This window comes from Delphinapterus leucas, chromosome 1, assembly GCF_059928025.1.
Source record: "Delphinapterus leucas isolate spDelLeu-1000000601 "Yukka" chromosome 1, BTC_Dleu_Yukka2, whole genome shotgun sequence".
In the NCBI taxonomy this organism is placed as follows: Eukaryota; Metazoa; Chordata; class Mammalia; order Artiodactyla; family Monodontidae; genus Delphinapterus; species Delphinapterus leucas.
Genome location: NC_143129.1, coordinates 167,000,909 through 167,027,565, shown reverse-complemented (window position 1 = coordinate 167,027,565; position 26,657 = coordinate 167,000,909). Strand labels below are relative to the sequence as shown.

General features: G+C 48.2%; 1 pseudogene; it reads left to right on the top strand.

Moving 5' to 3' along the window:
- Positions 1 to 7,887: 7,887 nt before the first annotated feature.
- Positions 7,888 to 26,657, top strand: part of LOC111163242 (eukaryotic translation initiation factor 4E transporter pseudogene) — a 52,691-nt pseudogene continuing 33,921 nt past the window's right edge.

The window sequence follows — 26,657 nt, the reverse complement described above, 5'->3', positions numbered from 1 at the left end:
CCTAGCAAGGCAGATTTCATGAGCTCTTAAGGCTCTAGAAGAATCCTCTCTGGTTCAGTGCTCTGCCCTCCAGATCCATTGGGGTGGCAGCATCACCCCCACGGCTCAGCAGGGCAGCCCGATCCCTTTGTTGGACAGGGCACCAGGCAGTAAGCTCTCTGTGAGGGCCCCATCCCACCCTTTCAAGCCCAGGTGGAAGCAACCTTGCCTCCTGAGCCTGTGCACTCTGGCTGTACTAGGAGTGGCAACCCTGATGATCCCTGAACTGCCTTTGGGGTCCTTGAAAGATAGTGCATGTTCACAGCTGCACTATCTATGGCCAGTCCCATAGAACTGAAGAGATCTGACGGCCTTCCTTCATCTCTTCTCACCTTCTCTGTCCCCTTTATTGCAGCTGGCAGTGTCTCCACTAGTGCGGTCCCATCCCATGCCAGGCTTCTGCAGAGAAGGCTGATCAAGTCCATGAGTTCTCTGCAGAATAAGTTTCTCTCTCTCTCTCTCTCTCTTTTTTTTTGCAATATGAAAAGGCTGAGAATTCTCCAAATCTTCAAGTTCTGGCTCCTTTTGGCTGAACAATTCCCTCTTCAATTCATCTCTTTCCTTTCTCATTTCACTCGAAGCAATCAGGAGAAACCAAGCTGCTCCTTCAACACTTTGCTTAGAAATCTCCTCAGCTGAATGCATGATTTCATCACTTGCAACTTCTGTCTTCCACAAAACACCAGAACAACAGTTCAGCCAAGTTCTTTGCCATTTTGCCTTCGCTCCAGTTTCCAATAACATGTTCCTCTTTCCTCCTGAGACCTCACCAGAATCTCCCTTAACATCCATATTTCTAGCGCACACCTCAACCCTCTTCTAACCTCTCCCCACTACCCGGTTCCAAAGCTGCTGCCACAATTTTAGGTATCTGTTACAGCAGTACCTCTTCTCAGTACTAAAACCTGTCTTCCTCAGCTCAGGCTGCCAGAACAAAATGCCACAGACTGCGGACGGGCTTAAACAACAGAAGTGAATTTCCTCACAGTTCTGGAGGCTGGAAGCCTGAGATCTGGGTGCCAGCATGGCAGGGTTCTGGTGAGAGCCCTCTTCTGGGCTGCAGACTTCTCACTGTGTCCTCACTTGGAGGACAGAAAGCAAGCTAGCTCTCTGGTGTCTTCTTATAAAGACATCAATCCCATCATGGGGCCTCCACCTCATGACCTCATCAAAACCTAATCACTTTCCAAAGGGCACAACTCCTAATACCATCCCATTGGGGTGAGGGCTTCGACATATGAATTGGGTGGAGGGCACAATTCATTCCAGAGCAGGTACCAGTGTGTAAGAACGAGGAGAGACAGAGGAAGGTCAGAGAGGTAAAAGGAGCTCTGGGAGATTGTGGAGAACTCTCGGAGGGGCCTCAGAGGTGAGTCTAGCATAGAGTGAGGAAAGAAGTCTCCTCCACACGGTAGTAAGAGGTCAGACAGATAACTGTGGTGATCGTGGTTTAGACCAACTGTTCTGGAAACACTGAGAAGTAGAACATTGATTTCCACTGGGAGTTGAGGGAGCCTCACCAAGTTCAACTTTCAAACTTGGCCTGGAAGGTAGGGTGGGGATGGGGAGATGGGGCGGTGAGGGGGGAACAGGTGTGGAGGTGGGAAACGCAGGACATGGGACTGGAGCAGAGGGACCTGGTGAATTTGGGGTAAAGGTGCTGGATTTGGGCAAAGGGGACGGAAGAGAAGTAGTAGGGCTGGCGGGAATCAAGATGCAAGATTGGAAGAGGGAAGAGGGAGGGAGGGAAGAGGGCCAAGGAGATGTCTCAGACCTCAGACCACCTGCAGGGGCTGAGACAGGCTCCAGTGATGGGGAATGGAGAGTGAATCTGGAATCACAAAGCCTCAGGTTCCTACGAGCATTAGATGGGAAGAATAACACCACCACACTGTCTTGAAGCCTTAGGATCTTATGAAGTCTTATCATCTTAGGGCAGATGAATTACAGAATCTCAGAGATTTAGGTTTTTTGAATCACAGAAATTTTGAATCATAAGTTGCTTGAGTGTCAAAATCCTGGCCAGTTCCCCCTCCTGGTAATGATAATCCGCACTCCGTGTTCAGTGCTTTGCACACATTATGTACTTTTGTCTCCATAACAACCCTGGGAAGTGGAAACTTGTTTTGCCTGATTTTCCAGATGAAGAAACCCAGGCTTGGTGAGTATAAGTCATTGCTGAAGGTCAGACACCTTGCAATCAACGTGACCAGGACTCAGTCCAGATCTCTTGACTTCTAAAGCCCATGCCCCAGCCTCTATGTTAGTTTGCCTCCTGTGAGGCTTTTCTGCTGAGTGCTCACCCATCCTCTGTGTACACCTCCAGTGACAGGGAGCTCATTACCCCTCCCCAGATCCACCCATCATTCCCAACTGTGGACACGTCTCTCCTTCACAGGGCACACACTGTTTGGTCTTAAATCTGTACTGGGAGACGCCACAGAAGAAGACAACCTTCATCTGGGACTCTTGTAGGGAGAGAGAGCAGCTACCCGAGGTGGGTCAGTGCTCATACAGGAGCGGGGAGTCTTGGGTTAGGGAAGCCCCAGCTGCAGCCCCTCCCCCACCTCAATGAAAGAGAAGGGAATTTTTCCTGAGGGAGGGAATCAGTAGGAGACATTGGGAACAGGACCTCTCAAAGACAAATGAAGATGGAGCCCAGAATGTTGGGAAGGCCATGTGGTTGCAGGGGTGGAGGGGATGCAGAGCAGGGGGTGCACAACACAGAAATTCAATTTTACTCCAGAGGTCAGAGCATGGGGCCCAATAAGATTGGAAACGTGCGCTGTGCCTTTATTTTCTCAGCTCTTCTCTCTAAAAACTTATTCTGCAAAATGTGCCTTGTGTCATCCATACTCCCAGATGGCTTTCTAAGTGAAGCTGTTTGTTAAGTGGGAGAAGAAAAAGGGGAGATTGATCAAGAGGGAAGAACAGGCAGAGCCACTGCAGGCCCCAGGGCAGGAGACATTGCAGGAAGAGCGAGTGGGAGGGATGGGCAGGGAGACAGGACTTGAGGCTCAGCTGAGTCACATGACCAGAGATCCACTGTATGCCCAGCTCTGGGTGAGCATTTTGGACTCACTGTCCCAGTACCTCCTCACACAACCTGTGTACCAGGTCCCATGACTCTCTTAGTCCGTTCAGGCTGCTATAACAAAGTACGATAGACTGGGTGGCTTACAAACAACAGACATCTATTTCTCACAGTTCCGGAGGCTGCAAGTCCAAGATCAGAGTGCCATCATGGTCATGTTCTGGTGAGAACCCTCTTCTGGGTTACAGACAGCCTCCTTATTGTATTCTCACATGGAGAAGAGAAAGTGAGCTAGCTCTCTGGTCTTCTTATGAGGGCACTAATCCCATTCATGAGGGCTCCACCCTCATGACCTAATTAGTTCCCAATGGCCCCACCTCCAAATATCATCACATTGGAGATTAGATTTCAACATATAAATTTTGGAAATACACAATCATTCAGTCCATAATGATGACCATCCTCATTGTACAGATGAGAAGCTCAGAGAGGTGCAGATACTTGCCCACAGTCACACAGCAAGTGAGAGGCAGACTTAAGATTCAAGTCCAGTACTGTCTGACTCCATAGTCTTGGCTTATAGCCAGGCTATCACATAGCCTCAGGCTGACAGAGTCTGAGTCTCTGGGCAAGAGGTCCAGGTATCTGTATTTTTTAAAGCTCCATACCACCCCGGGACATTCTAATGCACAACCAAGGTTAGGAACCCCTGAGCTGCCCCAACTTCCTCACTGTCAAGATGGAGAAATCAAGATGCCCCCGCAAGGGGCAGCACTTGCATAGGGTCACACTGCAGGTCAGAGGGTCTAGAACCCACACCCACTCTCCAGTGAATGTTCGAGGTAAGTATTACGGAGCTGATCACTGGAGATGGATGAGGAGATAAGCTTGGCTGTGATCCCACATCACAGGCAGCCCAGTGGGAGTGTCTGTGATGGATTCTGTTTCCACCTCCACTTTTGGAGGCCTCTTTTGTCCCCTCCTCCTTCTTCACTGCAGCCCACTCCCTCTAAGCCAGGCCTTGAGGAGCCATGATGGATCACCGCTGTCCCTAGCCACAGATGGCTCCTCCACTGCCTGACACCAGCTGCCCCAGCCCAGTGTCTACAGCAGGGGCTCAGTGAATGATTATGGATGAGAAGAAGAAGGGAGTGTCTGGGGGTTCTGAGATAGGGATGTCACAAGAGAAAGCAGAGCAGCTTCCTCTCAAGGCAGCCCAACTCCAGGCCCTGCATGGTGTCCTTCCAAGCTTCAAATCAAATATGTTACACCAAATAAGGGGGCTCAAGAACATCTCAACCAATAAATAATGCTAGGAAATGGCAGGCATCTCATACTCGCAAACAGGAGCTTTGTCTCTCCAGAGACAGAGGGCAAGTACCTGCACCTCTCTGAGCTTCTCATCTGTGCAATGAAGATGGTCATTGCTATGGACTGAATGTTTGTATCCTCCCAAAATTTATATGTTGAAATCTAATCCCCAATGTGATGATATTTAGAGATGAGGCTGTTGGGAGGTAATTAAGTCATGAGGGTGGAGCCCTCTAGAATGGGATTAGTGCCCTCATAAGAAGATCTGCCCCATTCCCCAGAGGGGCAGAGCAAGACAAGGTGTGAGGCCACAGCCAGAGGCCATCAAGGTGGAGGGAGAAGAGGAGAATGCAGCAGCCTTGTTGCTGCTGACCAGGCCAGGAGCCTCAGAGCTCTCACGGTCTGAGCCACAGAACCCCCTCCTCCCTGGGGTTTCCTAACCCAGAAAAGCCCTCGGAAACCCTGAGAGACCCCATCTCCTTCATCACTCTCCCAAAATTGAATTAAGTCACTCCTGTCCCCATTCATTCACCACACATACCAAGGTCCACTGTGTGCCCGCCCTGCAGCTGGGACACATCTGTGACCGAGGCAGCCCCGTCCCTGTCTTGTCACCTGGGGGTCACGATCGAACAGGGGAGATGGAAGCAGGTAAGTGCACAGGTGAGGAAGCACAGCTGTGCTGAGGGCTGTGCTTGGTGCTCACAGCTGCAGAGCAGGAAGTGGAGGGGAGACCCTGGGCAGAGGGGACAAGGGTGCAGAGGTCCCTGAGCGGGGGAGAGCTGGGGGTGCTTCTCTGCAGAGGGAGGTCCTGGGTTCCCAGCTCAGAGAAGCCCCACCAGTGAGCCTGAAAGGATGCTCTGATCCCATTTCCTGTTTCTAAAACAGTTAGTTCTCTGCCCCAGGCTGCCCCTCACCCACACAAGTGGTACTGGCCCCTCCCAAGAGCCAGTCTGGCCCCGCCCACAAGCCGGCTGTGCCCTTCAGGCCCCTGTGCTTCCTCCCGCTGACCACCGCCCACTGACCTTCTCCTTTTCCCCTTTCCCAGCCTCCTCTGCAGCCTGAGGTCCCCCACAAGGCCCCCCACTCCTTTGGATGTTGAGGGTCCCCTGGGGGTCCGTGGGGACTGCATTGTATTTGACACCATGTCAAAAGGCTGCTGACATCTCCCAGGCCCCTTTGGGGACAGTGTCCTGGTCTGTAACTGGGCATCATCATCACCCCTCACAGGGCGGCCAGAGCTGGGGAAGGCGTGTGAACCCTGACACTGTGCTCTGCTAGGGAGGCCCAGGGAGCGGAAGGAATGTCACCTCGTGAACCCACAAGGACTTTGATGGGGACCCTGAGGGGAAGACATCCTGTCCCATGAAGTCCTTCCTCAGGCAGATAGGCCTCTACTCACCCGTCCTCTGGTCCCAGACACCAAGCCTCCCTGGACCGGGACTATGTAACTGGACTGTGGTCAGAGCCCAGGAGCATGTTCTGGAAGCCCTGGTAGCGGCAAGTTGAGTGGGGGCAGGGTAGACACAGCAGAGGGGGCGTGTGCTCCAGTCAAATCCATTTTCTCTCTAATGCTGGTCCTGATGCTGCCTCTGGTCCTGGGTGTGGACAGGCCATAACTGTGTGAAAACTCCAGAGAACAGTGGTCGGCCAGGAATCCAACAGCCCTGGGGGCATCTGATCATGCTGCTAAGAACCATAACCAACCACTGCATGTTGGATCCTGGGCCAGGCTCACGTTGGGCATCGTCTCTAGAATCCTCCAAAGCCTCTGGAGGAACACACTGTTATTGATCCCATTTTCGAGATGAGGAGGCTGAGGCTCTGAGAGCTGCCATTACCTGCTTTCCCCTCACCTCTGAGTGTACCCGCCAGCCACCAGATTTGCTGACCAGTACTGCCTCACTCAGGCTGCAGCCCCTCTGCTCATGTTCAAGGATGACCTGTCCCATTTACAGAGTAGTTGCAGAGGTGAGTGTCAGCAGTGAAGGGGCACTGGGTCCTCCTGGACCAGCCTTGCTGAAGGCTCACATCAGCTCAGGGATGCATGGAGGAAATTGCTCCAAGGACAGCGAAGTGAAGGGAGGACCCATGAGCCTGGAGCAGGGTGACACTGCCCATGACCTACAATCAGGTGGAGGCTAGCCCTGCTGGGGTTGGGGGCTTGGGGACAGAAGGCTTTCAGCATGAACTCCGAGGACATCAACTACTGGGTTTGGAATGGATTCGAACTAGTCCGATATTTAGAATTGTGAGGTCAGTCCGGAGGAGCGGGATGCCTGCGAGGGAAGCCAGCCAGAGGGAAGCTGAGCCTAGGAATGGAGACTCAGGGACGGGTCGGGACACAGGGGCTTCAGCACCTGGGTCAGCCACATCTCACCCAAAGTGAGACTCTCCCTTAGACTGTGTATTAATAATAATAACCAAAACAAACACTTCTGCAGCATTTACATGTGCTCAGTGCTATTCTAAGCACTTTATACACATGAATGTGTTAAATTCTCACAACTTTATGAACCAAGAAGCATCATTATTCCAATGTTACAGAGGGGGAGACTGAGACACAGAGAGGTTGAGTCACTTGCTTGGGGTCACACAGCTTCTGAGTGGCACAGCCAAGATTTAAATTCCAGGTTTACTGACTCCTCTACTGCACTGCAGTGAAATGCAGCAAGAAGCAAATAACTACATTGAAGCGAATGCTGGCAAAGGCTGGGATTGGGAGTATGACATGTTCAAATTGTCCCTTATAAAGTGCACTTTGGTAGTTCAGGCTTCAACAGATAGTCACTGGACACCTACTGGGTATCAGGCCCTGTTCTGGGCACCAGAAGGGCTAGAGGGAGGGAGAACAGCTGGGGAGCTATTGCAACAGGTGCATAAGCGGAAACCCAGAGGAGGAGAGGGGCCAGGACATGCACCCAACAGGTGAGAGCAGGTGGGGCAGAACCAGCTCCTCTGACTCCCTGCCCGAGCTGCCCTCCCCAGGCTACCTCTGTCCTTGTTGTCAGGCTTCCAGACACCCGGGAATGTGATATGATGATTGTGTAGCTGGGAAGAAGGCCAGGGCTGTGAGTGGTGCAGTGGGCACCCTTGTGGGCTGCTGGGGGGCATCCATCGGGACAACTTTCAGGAAGATGGTTGGATGACCAAGACCCCGAGTCTGAGAAACACGGCTGCTCTGGATGCCATGATTCTGCAGCAAGAACCTGTCCTGAGGATGCGGTCATGGACTCAGCACATGGGTCTCTGAATGTTCATCAAAGCCTGATGTGCATAAGAGAAAAGCCTGAAATCCTCCAAGTGTCTGGCAGGCGAGGATGGTGAGGTAAATTATGGTGCATCTAAATGAGGTAAATTGCGAAGCTATTAACATCATGCTTTTGAGGAATTTTCAGTGATGTGGGAAAATGCTGATGATAGAATGGTAAGAAAGAGAATTGACTACGGAGCATGTCCCAATTGCATAATATTTCAGGGTGTGCAGAGAGAAGGCAATGACGATGATGATGATGAAGAAGAAGACAGTGTTGACAGTGATGATCATGATGCTGATGGTGGTGGTGACGATGCTGATTGTGATGGTGGTGGTGGTGGTGATGGTGAGGAAGAAGGCTGCTATTTACTGAGCACTGGCTATGTCCCTGGCTTTCCTTCCATTAGCTTGTAACCACCCTGTGTGGTGAGAACCCTTATAGTCCTCATTTTACAGATGAGGAAAATGAGGCACAGAGAGATTAAGTAACTTGCCAAAGGTCACACAGCTCACCAGGGCTTAAGCCCAGGTTTGGCAGCCTCCTAAACTCCCCTCTATACCCTCTACTACTGGCTGTATCTGCCAGGCTGGAAGCAGGGTGTGAGGAGGCCATGAAAGGAGTCCCAGGAGCTTTATGGAGGGAGGCTAGGGTAGTTACAGATCACTCCTCCTTTCAGAAGTTGGTGTCATTTTCTACCCCATTTACACAGTGACTCAGGACCTGCTCAAGAGAAGTGGTGATGGGACTTGGACCAGGTCCACAGATTTTACCTCCCAAGCTCCTCCCTCTATTGTGAGTGGCTGGATGTGTCTGGGGGGGTCAGGCTCAGGCTTGGAGCAGCATGGTCAGAGGCTTCAGTGCTTCTGGGATGCTCTGGGGCTGTGTGGATGATGTACAGAGCTCCCCTGTGATCTCATCTGCCCAGGCTCTCCAGTGGGCAGACCCAGTGACCCCACTCGGCTGAGTGTGTCCCTGCAGAGTCCTTGAGTTTATCCAGGTGTCTCCCCTACAGGCCATAGCAGTTGGAGCCAGGTAGGGACAGATGTTGGTGGTTGCCTGGTAACCCGCACTTTCACATCCACCACCTTCAGAGAAAGACAAACACCAGAGCAGCAGTATCCGGGATCCTGCTCAAGAGCTCCTGGGATGCAGAAGCTGCAATTCCTTCCCTGATTCATGATGATTTATTGAATTATTTCCCTGAGCACTAATTTCTGCTAGACACTCCCACCCTCACCACATCACCTCAATACTCCCTGCATCTCCTGTGCCAAACCCAGGCCTCGCGGGAACTCAGCAGCAGGCAGGCGGGTGGGCTCTCCACCCAGGACACGTGCACATTCACACACCAGAAGAGGAATTGCACGAGGCCACCTGGATTATCCTTCCCCCACTGAATATGCAAATACCTCGTCGGCTGCTTGTGTTGATGGATCAAGATGTTCTCCCAAATGTGATGCAGCGGCCGAGCAGAGCAGGGAAGTGAGGCTGCCCAGAAGGAGGAAGAAGGAATCAGGCATTCCTCCCTCTACCCCCACCCCTCACTGCCACCCCTCTGTGGTCCACACCTCCCTCCTGGGGGTGCTCAGACCTGGAAGCTTTAATTCAGGCTGTGCTGATGTTTCGCCAGCGAGAGACTAGATGTCCAGGCTTCTTTCCCAACAGGATCTGGTGTGGCCAAACCCCCATCTTGTGGCTGTCAGCCCGGACCACGTGGGTTCACCGACTCTGAAAACAGGGGGAATATCCATTGACTCTGTGTGTGCATTTTCCTTTACAGAATATATTTCCTTCCCATTCTCCACAGCCCCTTGTGCCTCAGGAATTAGTCAACCGTCCATATCCGCAGGTTCCACATCCATGGATTCAACCAACCGTGCACTGGTCAAAAATATTTTTTTAAAAATTCTGGAAAGTTACAAAAAGCAAAACTTGAATTTGCTGTGCACCAACAGCTATGTACATAGGATTTACATTGTGTTTATAATGATTTACATAGCATTTACATTGTATTAGGTATTAGACGTAACCTAGAGATGACTTAAAGTGTATGGGAGGATGTGCATAAGTCATATGCAAATAATACGTCATTTTATATAAGGACTTGAGCATTCTTGGATTTTGGTGTCTGCTAGGGCTGAGGGGGTCCTGGAGCTGATCCCCCTTGGATACTGGAGGGCAACTGTATTAGTTCCACTTACAAATGAGAAAACTGAGTCACAAAGAAGTAAGCTGTTCCTGAATTAGTTAAGAAAACAGAGCTGAGCTCATGTTTGACGGACCCCAAATCATTGCCTCGACCTGAGAGAGGAATCCAAACTCTCTGGGAAGAGCAGACAGGAGGGGTGTACATGCGGGGCCAAGCAAAGGTTTTCCAAGCAAATCTACATCCCAGCCAACACCTGCATCTCCTCCCTCTAAGAACCCTGAGATACCCTCCCTCCTGAAGCTGCCCATCCCACCGGTGACAACTCTGATGCTGTGAAAAACCCCTCCTTTCACTGTGTTGAAATTCATTCATTCATTCACTCATTCATGTTGAGCACCTCCTGTGTGCCAGACACACTTCTCAGCCCCAAACACACAGCAGTGAACGTGGTAGACATGCCATGAAGGAGAAGAAAAACAGCCAGTGAAAGGTGCTGGGGTGGAGTATTCATGCTGGGCCACTCTGGCCACCACCATGGACCATCCACGCCTTTGTCTAAGCCCTGCTGCTCGGCTCACAAGCTAGGAGGCCACCACCCTCCGACTCCATAAGCTCGTCTGCTCCGAGAGTCTCAGCCACCTCCCAGGCTCCTCCAGCATCCCATGGGGTCTTGGCCAGCAGGTGGGCACTACGGGGACTTCCGTTGGGCCACCGTGGCCACCACAGAGGGCAGCGTCTCTGTGGCTTCCTGCCAACTTGGGTTCTGCCTTCCCTTCCCGGGGCCACAAGCTGAGCATTTGAAACTTAATTCATTTTGCGATTAAAAGGTGCTGAGGACAGGTGATCCAATTAATTTACATAAACATGTTCAGGAATAAGGTGTTCCAGCCTTCAGTGCATCCTTAAAGGGTTTCTGCTATTTCTCCACATGTCGATCTGGCTGCTCACACAGCTTGACAGAGAATTCTTCATTCCGCCTTCCTTTCTGGGGTCTCTCGTGTGGTTCACTGGGTCCTGCCGATGGTTCTAGTTTAGGAGTAACGTAATTTTCTCTGTTTTATTGACAAAGAGACAGAGGGTCAGGGAGGTGCAGTGACCCACCCAAGGTGCACAGCGAGGCTGGGGCAGAGGAGGGACTCCAATCTCCGGCTCCTCCAGTTCTGACCTCACTGCTCTTCCTGTCCCACTGTGCATTTAGAAGCCAGAAAAGTCTGAGCTCAAAGACAGCATAAGTCCTTTCGCCAAACAAAGCAGCCTGGTGTATCTAGCTCCCATTCTATGCCAGTTCCACACCAGGCCCTCAACTTGTATCACCACATCCAACCTTCATAACAGCCTTCCCAGGGGGCGTCATGTTCCAGTTTTACGGATGAGGAAACTGAGGGTCAGAGAAGCTCAGCAACCTGGCTGAGCCTGCACAGCAGAGGGTTGGAGCCTTGGCCTCCTCTGGCTTCTGGGCAATGTGTTCTTCCCAGCACCTGCAGGTGCGGGTTAAGAAAAAGCCTTCTGAAATCACTGAGAGAGGGAAAATATGCCTTTATCCAAATAAGTGGAACGAACTTTGAACACAATGTGCCTGGAAACATTTTAACACTGTGTCTACAGGTCTATGCTGGGTACTTTGTCTTTTTTTTTCATTTGATCCTCACAACAGCCATTTAAGATACATGTTATCATTCCCATTTTACAGAGGAGAAAACTGAGATGCAGGGAAATCAATGAACACACTCAGAATCAGAGAGCAAGCAAGTGAAGGAAGCAGAATTGGGACCCAGGTCTTCCCGATCCAACAGCTCCTTCAGCCCAGGGAAGTACTTGTTCTGTGGTTCCTGTGGTGACAGTGCACCCCCTCACTCACTGAGACCCCCTCGTCCAGGGACAGGGGGAGGCGGGGAAGACAAGCCACAGCTTGTTGTGTATTCTTGATGCAGGCTTGGATCCTAGCACTGCTGCTTCCCAGGCATGTTGCCCATGCAAGTTACCCACCTCTCTGGGTCTCTCAGCCAGTTTTCCTGGCTGTAAAATGGGTTCAGGAGAGGATCTTCTTGTAAATACAGGATGCTTTGTTAGAATGAGTGAGGAGGCAAAGTTCCGTCTCGGCCCTTGTTGGTTTTCTACATGGCACGTACCTCACTGCTTCACTCTTTCACTTAATTGTTTATTTGAGGGGTTTTTACCCCATCTTCTTCACCTAGACATGAGCCCCATGAAGGTAGGACCACATCTGTTGATTCACTTGTCTTCCCAGGTCTCAGCCTGGGGCCAGGCCCATAGTAGGTGCTCAATGAAATATTGTGAATGAATGGGTGGATGTGTAAACTCCCTGGCACACAGTAGGTGCTCAGCCAGCAGTGGACATTTGTCTGTATTCTCTGAATCCCTCAGAAACCTGCACACACCCCAGGTGACCTTCCACTTGACTCTCCTGGCCTCTCTCCCAACCCTGTTTCCCCCTCACCCTCAGCAAGCCTCCTGTCCCACCCAGGGGAGCATTTAAAATCAGCCACAGGACACTGGCCAGTGTCCTCGAGTTTGTTTACAAGTTGCTGAAGTGAGTCCTGAGCACTGCAGAGGCCCCATTATCAGGCCATTCTTTACTCTTCTGGTGACCCCGCGGCCCAAGCTTACACAGGGGTCCTGGATAGAGCCTGGACTCGAGTTCTGGCCTAACATACTCCCATCTACCTGGACACAGCCACCTCCTTGTGGTCTGAGGCCACACCTGGGGGCCTCCACTGCAGCCCACCCTTTTCCCCTGACAGTCCCTTCTCTTCTCCAAGAAGAACACCCAGGACCTTTACTTGGCACCCCATGCCCCCCCCATCCCAACCTGGCTTCTCATCAATCCCCTTACACCCCATCCCTCTCTCCTATGCGCCCAATGTCTGGCTCCCTCTGGCTGTGTGGGGTCCTGAACTGAACACGTTCAGACTTTTATTAAGCATCCACTGTGTGGTCAGCACCTACCCTTGAGTTGCCTACCCCTGAGGGAGCATTCTCCCCCTTATCCCTGAGGTGCCCAAAGTCTCAGAGTCTTGCAAGGTCTTCCCATTCCTCAAACACACCAAGCACATTTCTGCCTCAGGACTTTTGCACTTCCTGCTCCCTCCGTCTGGAAGTCTTTTCTCTCACACGTATGAATGATTTGTATGTTGACTGGGTATCTGGGCAAGATGATAACTTAGGTCCCTAAAATCCTATGATTCTGACATCTGACATTAGGTTTTATAGTTTAGGATTCTATAAAAGAGTCTAAAACTCAGTAACATAAGATTCTAACTTTTGATAATTTCCAGGTTCTAAGATGCTGAGATTCTCATGAATGACTCTGCCACTGGAGAAAAACCCATCAGAATCTCCCATCAGCTAGGAGTGGGTTTTCCTTCTTCCTGGGTTCCCCACTCAGCCCTGTAAGGCACCACGGGAATGTAGTTTTTGTGGCTTAGACACAGTAAATCTATTCTGCATTTTTAGCACCATATGCTCACCTTGTCTCATAGTTTGGTCTTCTGCATAAATATTAGAAGATGATGAATCTTTGCAGATTTTCTGCGTGTAGAGGACCTACGTCTTCCGGGAAAGGATTTTGATGCCAGGAACTGTTCTTGCACTCACTGCAAGGTAGACTGGTGCTGGGCCACAACGAGCCCAGAAGAGGGACAAGCGTTCCTGTTTTTGCAGAAGGGACTAAGCAGGGCCCTTTGTCTGCAGAGGCTACAGGCTGTGGTGGGGAGACGCCAGCAGGGCACTTCCCTTCAGGTTGGGGCCGTACATTTTGAAAGCAAAGAAGTAGCTTGCGTTGGAGATATTACTTCCCCATTTTAAAGAAGAGAAAACCGTAACCCAGACAGCTTTTGCAAGTTGCCCGGAGCTGCAGACATAGCTAGAAGATAGCAGTTAGGTAAATTTTAACCCCTCTCCAGGCTGTAAATCTCATCTAGAGGGAGTTCAGGAGAAGCCATTCAGAAGCTGAAGCTGTAAATGTGCCCACTCCCCTCATCAATGCCAATTACACCTTCCTACAAACACTCTTCTTTATGTCACATAAGCACATCATTCCCATTTAATCAATCCGTAATGTTAATTAAACGTGGGTTGATTATCAAGGGATGCATTTAGGCACCATGTAATTAACTCACAATAACACAGGAGGCAAACATGGGATCTCATGAATACAGTAACCTTGCAAGCATCATGTGAAGCTCTTCTTTGCAGCCCTTGCACTTTGAGCCTTAAACACTATTGCCCAGTTCTTATCTATCAGCAAACCATACAAAATTGATGGAAAATTTAACTTAATTGCCCACAGTGAGAGGTGAGTTTGACTCAGGCCAAGGGTTCTGTGGTGCGGCTTAGGTGAGTCCGGAATGAGGAAAAACTCTGTAAAGGAAGCACCAGCCACACAGAACCCTCTGGGGTCATTGTACCACAAATGGCGCTCATGGGATCTCCATCCCAGCCAGAGTTCAGTCCATCCTTGCTCACCTGCTCATCTGCACTGTGGCCCCAGCTTGCCATCTTGCTGGCTCCAATCTGCCCTCTGCCCTAGCCACGTGATTGTTATAAAATCATAACCTCCTGAAGACCTGCTATGGCTCTCTATTTCCTAAAAATGCCTTTGCCTGGCATGCAAGCCCTTCACGATGAGGACTCACCCCTCTCTCCATCCCTTCTCCCTTCTCGTACCACACTTGGCTCTGGCCACGCTGAGTTATTGTCCCAATTTCCTGCACTGAGGTCTGCCAGGCCTACAGGCTTTTGCTCGTCTCTGCTCTTTTGCCCTCCCCTTGTCATTCCCCTGGCCAGTTCATGTTCACCATTAAACCCAACTTGCTTTACCTCCTCCAGGAAGCCTTCCCAGATAACCCCAAACTGTTCCTTCTTTTAGGACTTGAATCAGTTATCTATTACCACGGTTAGATTGCCTAACACAAATCATAGAACCTCATTGACTAACGTCAAACACATTTTTGCTCACTTCTTTGGGATCAGCTGTGGGTTGGCTAGGTAGCCCTGATGATCTTGGCTGACTCACAAAAAAGCCTAGGGGAGAGGTGTTCATGTTTGTTGGCTGATCAATGTAGACTGACCTTGACTGGGGTGACCAGAGCAACCTGGCTCTGCTCCACATGTCTCTCATCCTCTAGAAGGTCAGTCCAGGCATGCTCTCATAATAATGGTAGAGATGCAAGAGGCAGCCTCAGCACACAGCCTGAATCTGTATCACAGTAGCTTTCACATCTGCTGACATCCCCCTGCCAAAAGCAAGCCATATGGGGGAACCATATGCTTTCTGTCAAGGGATGGGACAGGCGCCCATCCACAGTGGAAGGGCGCTACAAAGTTACATGGCAAAGTGTGCTGAGGCAGAGAAGGAATGAGGAACTGGGGCCAGCAACACACTCTACCACGGAGCATTGTGCATGCATCTTTCAGAGCTCTCAAGACACTGCAAAGTAGCGACATCTTAAATTTTTTTAAACAGCTTCACCACAGTACGGTTGACATACAACAAACTGTGCATATTTCATGCATCAATTTTGATGAATTTGACATATGTATATACCCATGAAATCACCACCATAATCAAGATAATAAACATGCCTGTCTTAATCCTTTTGCACTGCTATAACAAAAATACCACAGACAGGTGGTTTTAACAACAAACATTTATTTCTCACCTTCTGGAGACTGGACAGTCCAAGATGAAGGTGCTGTGGGATTGGTGTCTTGTGAGGCCCCACTTCCTGGTTCATAGACACCGTCTATGTGTCCTCATGTGGCAGAAGGGAGAAGGAGCTCCCTGGGGCCTCTTTTTTTCCTTCCAGTTTTATCAAGATATAATTGACTTACAGCACTGTATAAGTTTAAGATGTACAGCATAATGATTTGATTTACGTACATCGTGATGTGATTATCACAATAAGTTTAATGAACATCCATCATCTCGTATAGATACATTAAAGAAATAGAAAAAATTTTCCTTGTGATGAGAACTCTTGGGTTTTACTCTCTTTACAACTTTCATATATAACATACAGCAGTCTTAATTATATTTATTATGTTGTACATTACCTCTCCAGTATTTATTTATCTTATAACTGGAAGTTTGTGCCTTTTGTCTGCCATCTTCCAATTCTCACCCTCCGCCTCTGGTAACCATAAATCTGGTCTCTTTTTCTATGAGTTTGTTTCTTTTTGAAGTATAATTGACCTACAATAATATGTTTGTTCCTGTTACACAACATAGTGACTTGTATTTCTATACATTTCAAACTGATCACCATGATAAGTCTAGTTACATGTTACCACACAAAGATATTACATAATTATTAAATATATTCCCTACACTGTATATTTCATACCTATAACATTTATTTTGCAACTGGGAGTTTGTACCTCTTAATTTCCCTCCCCCATTTATTTCCTCCCCCCACCTTCTTCTCCTCTGGCAATCACCTGTTTGTTCTCTGTATCTATAAGAGTTTTTGTTGTTATATTTGTTCATTTGGTTTGTATTTTAGATTTCACATATAAGTGAAATCGTACAGTATTTATCTTTCTCAGTCTGACTTATTTGACTTAGCATAATACCCTCTAGGTCCATCTGTATTGTCGCAAATGGCAAGATTTCATTCTTTTTTATGGCTGAGTGATATTCCACTGTCTATATATATGTCACATCTTCTTTATCAACTCATTGGCTAATGGGCACTTGGGTAGCTTCCATATCCTGGCTACTGCAATTAATGTTGCAATGAGCATAGTGGTGTATATATCTTTTCAAATTAGTGTTTTTATTTTCTTCAGATAAATACCCAGGAGTGGGATTGCTGGACCATATGGTAGCTCCATTTTTAATTTTTTAAGGAAACTCCAAACCGTTTTCCATAGTGGCTGCATCAATTTACATTCCCATCAATGGTGCATGAGGGTTCCCTTTTTTCCACATCCTTGCCAACACTTTTTATCTGTTGTCTTTTTGATAACAGACATTCTAACAGGTGTGAAGTGATACTTCATTTCATTGTGGTTTTGATTTACCTCAAAAGTCATGAATAATAATGATTAGTGATGTGGAGCATATTTTCATGTGCCTGTTGAATACCTGTATGTCTTCTTTGGAAAAAAATATCTATTTCTCTGCCCATTTTTTAATTGGGTTGTTCCTTTTTTGATGTTGAGTTGTGTGAGTTCTTTGAATATTTTGGACATTAACCCCTTGTTGGATACATTGTTTGCAAATTCTTTTCTCATTCAGTAAGTGGACTTTTCATTTTGCTGATAGTTTTCTTCCCTGTGTGGAAGCTTTTTAGTTTGATGTAGTCCCATTTGATTATCTTTGCTTTTGTTTCCCTTGACCAAGAAGAAATTTGCAAAAACATATTACTAAGACCAATGTCAAAGAGCTCACTGCCTAAGTTTTCTTCTAGAAGATTTATGGCTTTAGGTCTTACATTTAGGCCTTTAATCCATTTTTTAAAATTTATTTTTGTACATGGTGTGAGAGAATAGTCCAGTTTGATTCATTTTCATGTAGCTGTCCAGTTTTCCCAACACAATTTATTGAAGAGGCTGTCTTTTCCCCATTGTATATTCTTTTTTTTTTTTTTTTTTGTGGTACACGGGCCTCTCACTGTTATGGCTTCTCCCGTTGCGGAGCACAGGCTCCGGACACACAGGCCCAGCAGCCATGGCTCACGTGCTCAGCTGCTCCACAGCATATGGGATCCTCCCAGACCGGGGCACGAACCCGTGTCCCCTGCATCGGCAGGCGGACTCCAAACCACTGCACCACCAGGGATGCCCCTCCCCATTGTATATTCTTGTCAAAAAATTAATCAACCACGTAAGTGTGTGTTCTTTTCTAGGCTTTTTATTCTGTTCCATTGATCTATGTGTCTGTTTTGGGGCCAGTACCATGCTGTCTTAGTGACTGTAGCTTTGTAGTATAGTTCGATATCAGGGTGTGTGACACTTCCAGCTTTGTTCTTCTTTCTTAAGATTGTTTTGGCTATTCAGGATATTTTGTGTTTCCATACACATTTAGAATTATTTGTTGATTTGAATTTTTAGTCCATTTACATTTAAATTAATTATTGATAGGTATGTACTTATTGCCATTTTGTTAATTGTTTTGGGTTGTTTTTTTTAAACATCTTCATTGGACTATAATTGCTTTACAATGGCATGTTAATTTCTGCTTTATAACAAATTGAATCAGCTATACATATACATATATCCCCATATCTCCTTCCTCTTTTTTTCCCTTCTTCTTTTGTTCTCTTCCCTTGTGATTTAGTGACTGTCTTTAGTGTTATGTTTGGATTCCTTTTTTTTTTTTCTTTCTTTTGGCTGTGCCCTGTGCAGGGATCTTAATTCCCTGAACAGGGATTGAACCCAGGCCCTCAACAATGAAAGTGCAGAGTCCTAAGCACTGGACCGCCAGGGAATTCCTGATCCATTCTCTCTTATTGTGTGTGTATCTATTACAGATTTTTGTTTGCCAAATGCATTTTAACAACTTAATTTTATTCACCACCCCGACATGTTTACTGTTTTTGACATTATATTTTACATCTCTTTGTTTTGTGTATCCCTTAACTACTTATTTTGGATATAGATGATTTTACTACTTTTGTCTTTTAACCTTCCTACTAGATATGTATGTAGATGATTTACTCCCTTTACTGCATATTTGCCTTTACCAAGGACATTTTTCCTTTTGCAATTTTCGTGTTTCTTTTTGTGGTCTTTTCTTTTTCACTTAGAGAAGTTCCTTTAACATTTCTTGTAAAGTTGGTTTGGTGGTGTTGAACTCTTTTAGCTTTTGCTTATCTGTAAAACTTTTGATTTCTCCATCAAATCTCAGTGAAAGCCTTACTGGGTAGAGTATTCTTGGTTGTAGGTGTTTTTCCTTTCATTACTTTAAATATATCATGCCACTCCTTTCTGGCCTGCAGAATTTCCACTGAAAAATCAGCTGGTAGCCTATGGGAGTTATTTTGTATGTAACCTGTTGTTTTCCCCCTTTTGCTTTTAATGTTCTCTTTTTAGCTTTAATTTTTGCCATTTTAATTACAATGTGTCTTGGTATGGTCCTTTTTGGGTTGATCCTGTTTGGGACTCTCTGTGCTTCCTAGGCCTGGATGTCTTTTTCCTTTCTCAGGTTAGGCAAATTATTAGCTATTATATTTTCAAATATGTTCTTGGCCCCTTTCTTTCACTCTTCTCCTTCTGGGACCCTTATAATGTAAATGTTAATATGTTTGATGTTGTCCCAGAAGTCTCTTATACTGTCCTCATTTCCTTCCCCCCCCCTTTTTTTTTCTGTTCTGCTTCAGTGATTTCCACTACGCTGTCTTCCAGTTCACTGATTTATCCCACTGTATCATCTAACCTACTGTTAAATCCTTTTAAGGTATTATTCATTTCAGTTATTGTACTCTTCATCTTTATTTGGTTCTTCTTTGTATTTCCTAATTTTTTGTTAATAACTTCTAACTTCTCACTCTGTTCATTCAATCTCTCCTGAGTTCTCTGAACATCTTTACAATCACTACCTTGAACTTTTCTTTGGGTTTCCTATCTCCACTTCCCTTAGTTCTTCTTCTGGGGTTTTATCTTGTTCCTTCATTTAGAATATATTTCTGTGTTGTCTCATTTTGCCTAATTTGCTGTTTTTATTTCTATGTATTCAGTATGTTGGTTATGTTTCCTAACCTTGGAGAAGTAGCCTTTTGTAGGCGATGTCCTATGCATCCCAACAGTGCACTCCCCTTTGGTCACCAGAGCTATATGTTCCAGGTGTGCCTCTATATGGACTGTTTGGGTTCTTTTGTTGTGGAAGGCTGACTACTATGGGTGGTATGGTAGATGTGGCTGGCTCCTGGTCTAGTTGGTTGCCAGGCTCTGACTTGTGTGGAGGCTGCCACCTGCTGGTTGGTTGGTCTAAGTCACCAGGTGGCTGGCTGTGGAGCCACAGCAGGCCCTGGGGCTAGTGCTGGCTCACTGGTGGGCAGAACCAGGTTCTTGAGTGGGTAGTTGGACCAGGGTTCCCATATCTGGAGTCAGTCTGCTGGCAATCAGGGCCAGTTCCTGACGTGGCTGGCTGTGGGATCTGGGGTGTCCCAAATCTGGTGTTGGCCTTCTAGTGAAAGGGGCTGGATCCTGGTGTGTCTGGCTGAGGGGTCAAAGGTATCACAGAGCTGGTGTTGGCCTGTTGCTGAGTGAGGCTGGGGCCCAGAGGGCCCAGGGCTAATTTCAGCCTGTTCGTGAGTGGGGCCTGGGTCCAGGGGATTCCCAGGACTAGTGCTGGCTCACTGATCGGTGGAAGCAGGTCCCAGGGTTTCTGGCTACAGGCTTCCCAGTGGTCCTGGAGCTATTATTGGCCAACTGGTTGGCTGGGCCATTTTCTGACCTGGCTGGCTGGGGAAGTAGGGGGTCCAGGGGGTCCCTAAGGTGGTATTAGCCCCCTAGTGTGTGGGGCTGCATCCTGGGGCTTCTGGCTGAGGAGCTCAGGTGGTCCTGGAGCTGGAGCCAGGCTGCTGGTGTGTAGACTGGTTCTTGACATGGTAGGCTATGGAGCTGTGGTGGTCCTGGGGCTGTTGGCCACCTGCTGGTGGGGGTGGCTGGTGCTCAGGTGTATCCCGGGGCTGGTGTCTATTCTCTGGTGGATGAAGCTGAGTTCTGGAGCTAGTGCCGGCTCACTGGTGGGTGGATCCAGGTCCTAGGGTCTCTGGCTGCAGGACCCTGGTTGTCCTGGAGTTGGTATGTTGGCCCACTGGTGGGCAGGGCTGGGTCCCAGGGTGTCCTTGGGCTGGTGCCTACACACTGGTGAGTGAAGCTAGTCCCACAGCTAGTGCAGGTCAACTGGTGGGTGGAGCTGAGTCCCAGGGTGTCTGGCTGCAGGGCCCTGGGGGTTCTGGGGTTAATGCCTGTGCACTGATGTATAGGGCTGGGTTCTGGACCCTCTCTTGGACAGGGCAAGGTCCCACAGTGGCTCTGGGCTCAGGGGGTCTTAAGTCATCAAGCCTGCTGGAGAATGGGGCTATGTCTCCATCCAGCTACTTGCTTGACCTGAGGCATTCCAGTACTGGTGCCAACAGGCTGGTAGGCAGGACCAGGTCTCAGCATTAATAAGCTAGATGGAAGATTCCAAAACAGCACTTGACAGCACCAGTGTGGTAAGAATGAGCTCCCCAAAATAGCTGCCATCAGCGTCTGTATCCCCAGGGTGAGCTCCAATTGTCTCCTGCCTCTCTGGGAGACTCTCCAAGATTAGCAGGTAAGTCTGACCCTGGCTCCTTTAAAATTACTCTTCTACCCTGTGTTCTGGAGTGTGTGAGATTTTGTGTGGAGTCTCTGTTTACCACAGCCCTCTGACTCTCCATAAAGACTTGCTGGCCCCAAAGCCAAATGTTCTAGGGGCTCTTCTGCCCAGTGCAGGACCCCCAGGCAAGGGAGTCCAATGTGGGACTTGGACCACTTGCTCCTTGGGGAGAACCTCTGCAATTGTACTTATCCCCCCACTTGTGAGTCTTGATATGAATCTTGATTACGTTGTCTCTGCCCCTCCTACCTATCTCATTGTGGTTCCTTCTTTTTTTTTTTTTTTTTTTTTTTGTGGTACGCAGGCCTCTCACTGTTGAGGCCTCTCCCATTGTGGAGCACAGACTCTGGACGCACAGTCTCAGCAGCCATAGCTCACAGGCCCAGCCGCTCCACGGCATGTGGGATCTTCCCGGACCGGGGCACGAACCCGCGTCCCCTGCATCGGCAGGCAGACTCTCAACCACTGCGCCACCAGGGAAGCCTGTGTTTCCTTCTTTATATCTTTAGTTGTAGAAGGTCTTTTCTGCTAGTCTTATGGTCTTTTTCACTGGTGGTTTCTCTGTAAATAGTTATAATTTCGGTGTGCCTATGGGAGGAGGTGAGCTCAGAGTCTTCCTACTTCATCATCTTGGCTACCTGGGACTTCTTTTATAAAGGCACTAACCCCATTCATGAGGGCTCCACCCTTATGACCTAATCAAGCAAAGACCCCCACCTCCTAATACCATTACATTGGTTACAACATAGGAATTTGTGGGGGAACACAGACTTCAGTCTATAGCAATACCCATCACCCTCACATGACTCTGATCTTTTGTAATCTCTCCCTCCCATTTGTCATCCCCACACCCAGTCTCCTGCCCTAGGCAACAATCAAACTGCTTTCTGTTACTATTGATTAGTTTTCCTTTTCTACAATTTTATCTAGTGTAATCATACAGGATGTGCTCTCACTTGTCTGGCTTCTTTTAGTCAGTATAGTTATATTGAGATTCATCAATATTGTATATATTAATATTTAATTCCTTTTTATTGCTGAAGAGTATCTCATTGTATGGATAGACCACAATTTGTTTACCTATTCACCTACTGATGAACATTATTTTTTTCCTTCTAGTTCATGGCTATTACAAATAAAGCTTCTATGAATGTCTGTGCCTAAGCATTTGTACAGATGAATGCTTTCTTCTCCCTTGGGTAAATACTTTGGAGTGAAATGATCAAATCATATGGTGGTATATGTTCAACTTTTTAAGAAACTGTCATACTGTTTTCCAAAGTGTCTATACTCTTCGGCATCCCTGACAGCAGAGCGGGCAAGTTCCAGTTGCTCCTCATCCTCTCCAGCACTTGATATTATCAGTTATTTTTCCATCCTAGTGGGGGTGAACTTGTCTCTCACTGTGGTTTCATATTGCATTTCTCTAATAACTAGCAATGCCAAGCATCTTTTCATGTGCTCATCAGCTATCCCTACCTCTTCTTCTTGCTGTAGCGTCTGCTCAAAGACGATCTTTTTTTTTAAATTAATTAATTAATTAATTTTTATTTTTGGCTGTGTTGGGTCTTCGTTTCTGTGCGAGGGCTTTCTCTAGTTGCGGCGAGCGGGGGCCACTCTTCATCGCGGTGCGCGGGCCTCTCACTATCGCGGCCTCTCATTGCGGAGCACAGGCTCCGTACGCGCAGGCTCAGCGGCCATGGCTCACGGGCCTAGTTGCTCCGCGGCATGTGGGATCTTCCCAGACAAGGGCTCGAACCCATGTCTCCTGCATTAGCAGGCAGATTCTCAACCACTGCGCCACCAGGGAAGCCCAAAGAAGATCTTTTTTAATTGGGTACTTTGTTTTGTTAGTACTGACTTTTGGGAGTTCTTCATATGTTCTGGATACAGACCTTTATCAGATATGTATTTGGCAAATATTTTCTCATGATCTGTGGCTTGTCATGGGTGACACTCTTAAACACATTGATCCCCTTTTGCCCCAACAATCATGACTAAGAGCTTGACCAAGGAAACCAGTGCTGATAGAACATATCAGCATCTGATTCATCCCCTTCATAGAAATAAAGTGATTGCCAAAAATTAACATGGAAAGCCTCATCAAATCCATCTTCCTGCCCCAGATTACCCTGACTCTGGGAATGTCATCCTACAAATCATGGTCACAACTGGAGGCAGGTGTGGCAGGTGTGAGGGAGATTAGATCCTTTGCCCAGCATCATTTTCCTGATCCAAGATCGCCCCCTAATGGGCCAGGCTCATCCCGCTGCTAAGTTCAGCCCCCTTGGAGCTCTGGGAGGCACTAGAAGAGAGATAAATGGAAGCATCACCTTCAGCTCCCAAGTTTCTGATGAAAACAAGTGTTTTCATTCACTGGGCAAATATCTCAGTGGAGGTGGGTGGAAAGAGAGCCACGACTGAGGAGAATCAATTTCTTCTCCTCCAGACGAGACTGCTGAGGGAGGGATGATGGGGTGAGGGTAGGGATGAAGGAAAAGGCTGTGCATACACAGGGCATAACTCTCATGACCCATGTCCCATCCCAGGCCTGCATTTCCTGAGGGCACCCTTTCCTTGAATATGCTAATAACTCACCCCCAGCCAGAACCCCTGAGTGCGGGATGTCCAGCCCTGTCCTCAGGGCCACAAGGATTCCTGGTGTTGGAAAGTGACCCCTTGGCACCCCTTGTTCTGAGGTCCAGATCTAGTCCTTGGCCCTCCACACCCTCTTCTGCCTCCCTGGTCTCCTGCAGCCACCACCTTTTCTCTGCCACACGTCATCCAAGCCTGGGAAATCTTCCGGCCTCCTCCATTCCCCACAGGACCACTAAAAGGAGGCTCTTACCCGTGCAGACACTGCAGAAGGTTAGGACACAGTGCAGGAAATCACAGCACGGGAAGGAGACAAACGCCCCTTCCCCCAGGTTCTGGAAATCTCCCTGGCCGGCTGCTCCCTTCTTTGGCCCCCAGCCTGTTGCTCTGGTGCTAAGCCCCGAACTCTTTAGGATCCCTCTCTACACCCCAAATGCCATATTCTCCAGACCCTTCCCTCTCAGGCTGTTAGGGTCTCACGCCAATTTCACGGTGTTTCTAAGAACTGTGTTAAGTTCTGGGTACCGAGTCCTGCCTCTGCACATTCCTAAAGGCCCAGAAGCAGCTTTCTTTTCCCCAAGAGAAGAATCATCTGCCCCAGACACTGGAGACTCCATTCCAAGCAGCGTAAAGAAGCCCTGAAGTCCAGCTCCAAATCCCGACCGAACCAACTACTACCTGGGGGCCTTGGAAAAGCTCCTTAACCAGCTGTGCCTCAGTTTTCCCACTTATAAAGGGAGGAAATCGTAGTTTATAGGCCATAGAGTTTTTGAGAGGATTAAGTGATTTAAAACCTTTAATGGGTTTAGAATAGTGCCTGACACACACTAAATGCTCAATTAATGTGAGCTACCTCACACATGCTACCTCCTACCTGTCCCCACAAATGACCTGCTCTAAGTGCATCCAGGGATGGACCCCTTTCTCTGTCGATGGGCCCTGGGAGGAGGGAGAGAAGCAAAAGATGAACGTCTGTGCCCCAGCCAAGGAAGCCTCAGAAGTGCAAGGAGGAGGGAGCTGTGCTTCTGCACGCACAAGGGAACTTGTAAAGCACCTTCTGAGGCTGTGATTGCTGAGGCAAGGCCAGGTTGGGCTGAAATGTCGTCCATGGAGGCATGAGGGGCAGAGGGGACACAGGAAGGCAGGCAGAGGGTCCCATGGCTGGGGACACATCCTTTGGAGGTTGAATCTATACAAGAGTGTACACTTCTGGAAATTAATCACAGAGTGGATAAAGGTAACTCATACACTCACCTGTTCTGTTCTTTGTTTTTTCAACATATATTTCATTGAACATCTCTACATGTGCCAGGATCTGGGTTCACACAGGGGATACATTGTTGAACAAGCCAGAAACAATTTCTGTCTTCAGGAAACTTATAGTCTAGGATCTAAGAAGACAGACATCAAACAAGTACAGATTTGATTATTTAATGGAAGGATTCATGTCCCATATGGGGGCAGGAGACAAAGGCAGAAGAGGCTTCTCAGTGGAGATACAAAGATAAGAGTTAGCTGGATAAATTGTGAAGAGAGAGAGAGAAAAAAAATGAGGCAGAAGAACCAGTATGTGCAGAGGCCTGGAGAGGAGACAGGGCCTGGCCCGTATGAGAAACTGTGTGGAGACCTGGGTGGCTGGAGGGTGGTGACCAAGAGGGATGAGGCCCAGGATGTAGTCAAAAAGGGGCCACTGCCACACAGGGCCACTGCCACACAGGCCACTGCCACACAGGGCCACTGCCACACAGGCCACTGCCCAGTCAGGCCCAACATCTCTGGCAATGACATAATCAGTAAACCTGCCACAAAACCCAGACCTCAGAGGCCCCTCACTGTCTCCACGCAGACGGGGACTCCAGACACACCAATGAGAGTCACATTTTTCAAAAATCCCAGCAACTAGATCCTGTTCCTGTGACCTGCCATGTAGTAACACACAAGAAACATTCTTAAGAGACTGATAACATCTAAATTATAAAGGGCAAAGTCACAAGCCCAAGGCCTTCTTAGGACATTATTTTCCCTGCTGGTGTTGGAATATCCCTCTGAGATTTCAATGTCATAGCTGGATCAGGGGGGCGGGGCTCCATCTCTCTGTGCCTCTCACTGGATGATTTATGACCCCACAGGGTAGCAGGATAGAGCAGACACCTGTTCACATCTCCCAACACTGAGCACAGACTTCCAGGAAAGCCCAGCCAGTTCTGGGAGAGTTCATTGACAATTCACGCTGATTTTGAAATGTCAGCTTTCCCAAATTGGGTTCAGGGGAACGCAAGTTCTGGGTGGTAGTAACTGATTTCAAGAATGAAGACTTATCATTAGTCTGAGGAATGTTATACACAAAGCACATTAGTGCACAAAATGCTAGGAGAGTCCTACAGTGATGGAAAATCCCACAGTTGCAAAGAAAGTTTCAAAGCAGCAGCTAAGATCTACTCTCACAGTCCTTTCATAAAAGAAAGAAAAGTTCAACCGAAAGAATGGCAGTATTTCATCATAAAAAACAGGCCTTTCCAAAAAGAATAAATGGCAACAACCTTATACTGACAGACTACCTTGACCTGATTTTTCTCATTTCTCTAAGAGCCTGTGACAATTTCATCCCAGGCTGCCCTGCCATCAGGTTCAGGTTTGTGCACTGGCTCAGTCAGGACTGCAGGGACCCTCAGCCACTGTTCCCTCCAGAACCCAAGTGGCCAGCGTGAGGCTTTTACTCCATGGGCTTAATATCACCCCCTCCACACAGGTCCTGCCCATACCTGCCCCTCCCTCATCTGTGCCGGGCTTGGGATTCTGGCCCTTCCAGCCCCAGGCCTAGGATCCATGTGGCAAAGGCAGAGCTGAAAGAGCATCAACCACGGGTCAGGAGGGCGGGTCCTGGTCCCTGTTCTATCAGTGACCCTGGGCAGGTCACATCACCACTCAGCCTCAGTTTCC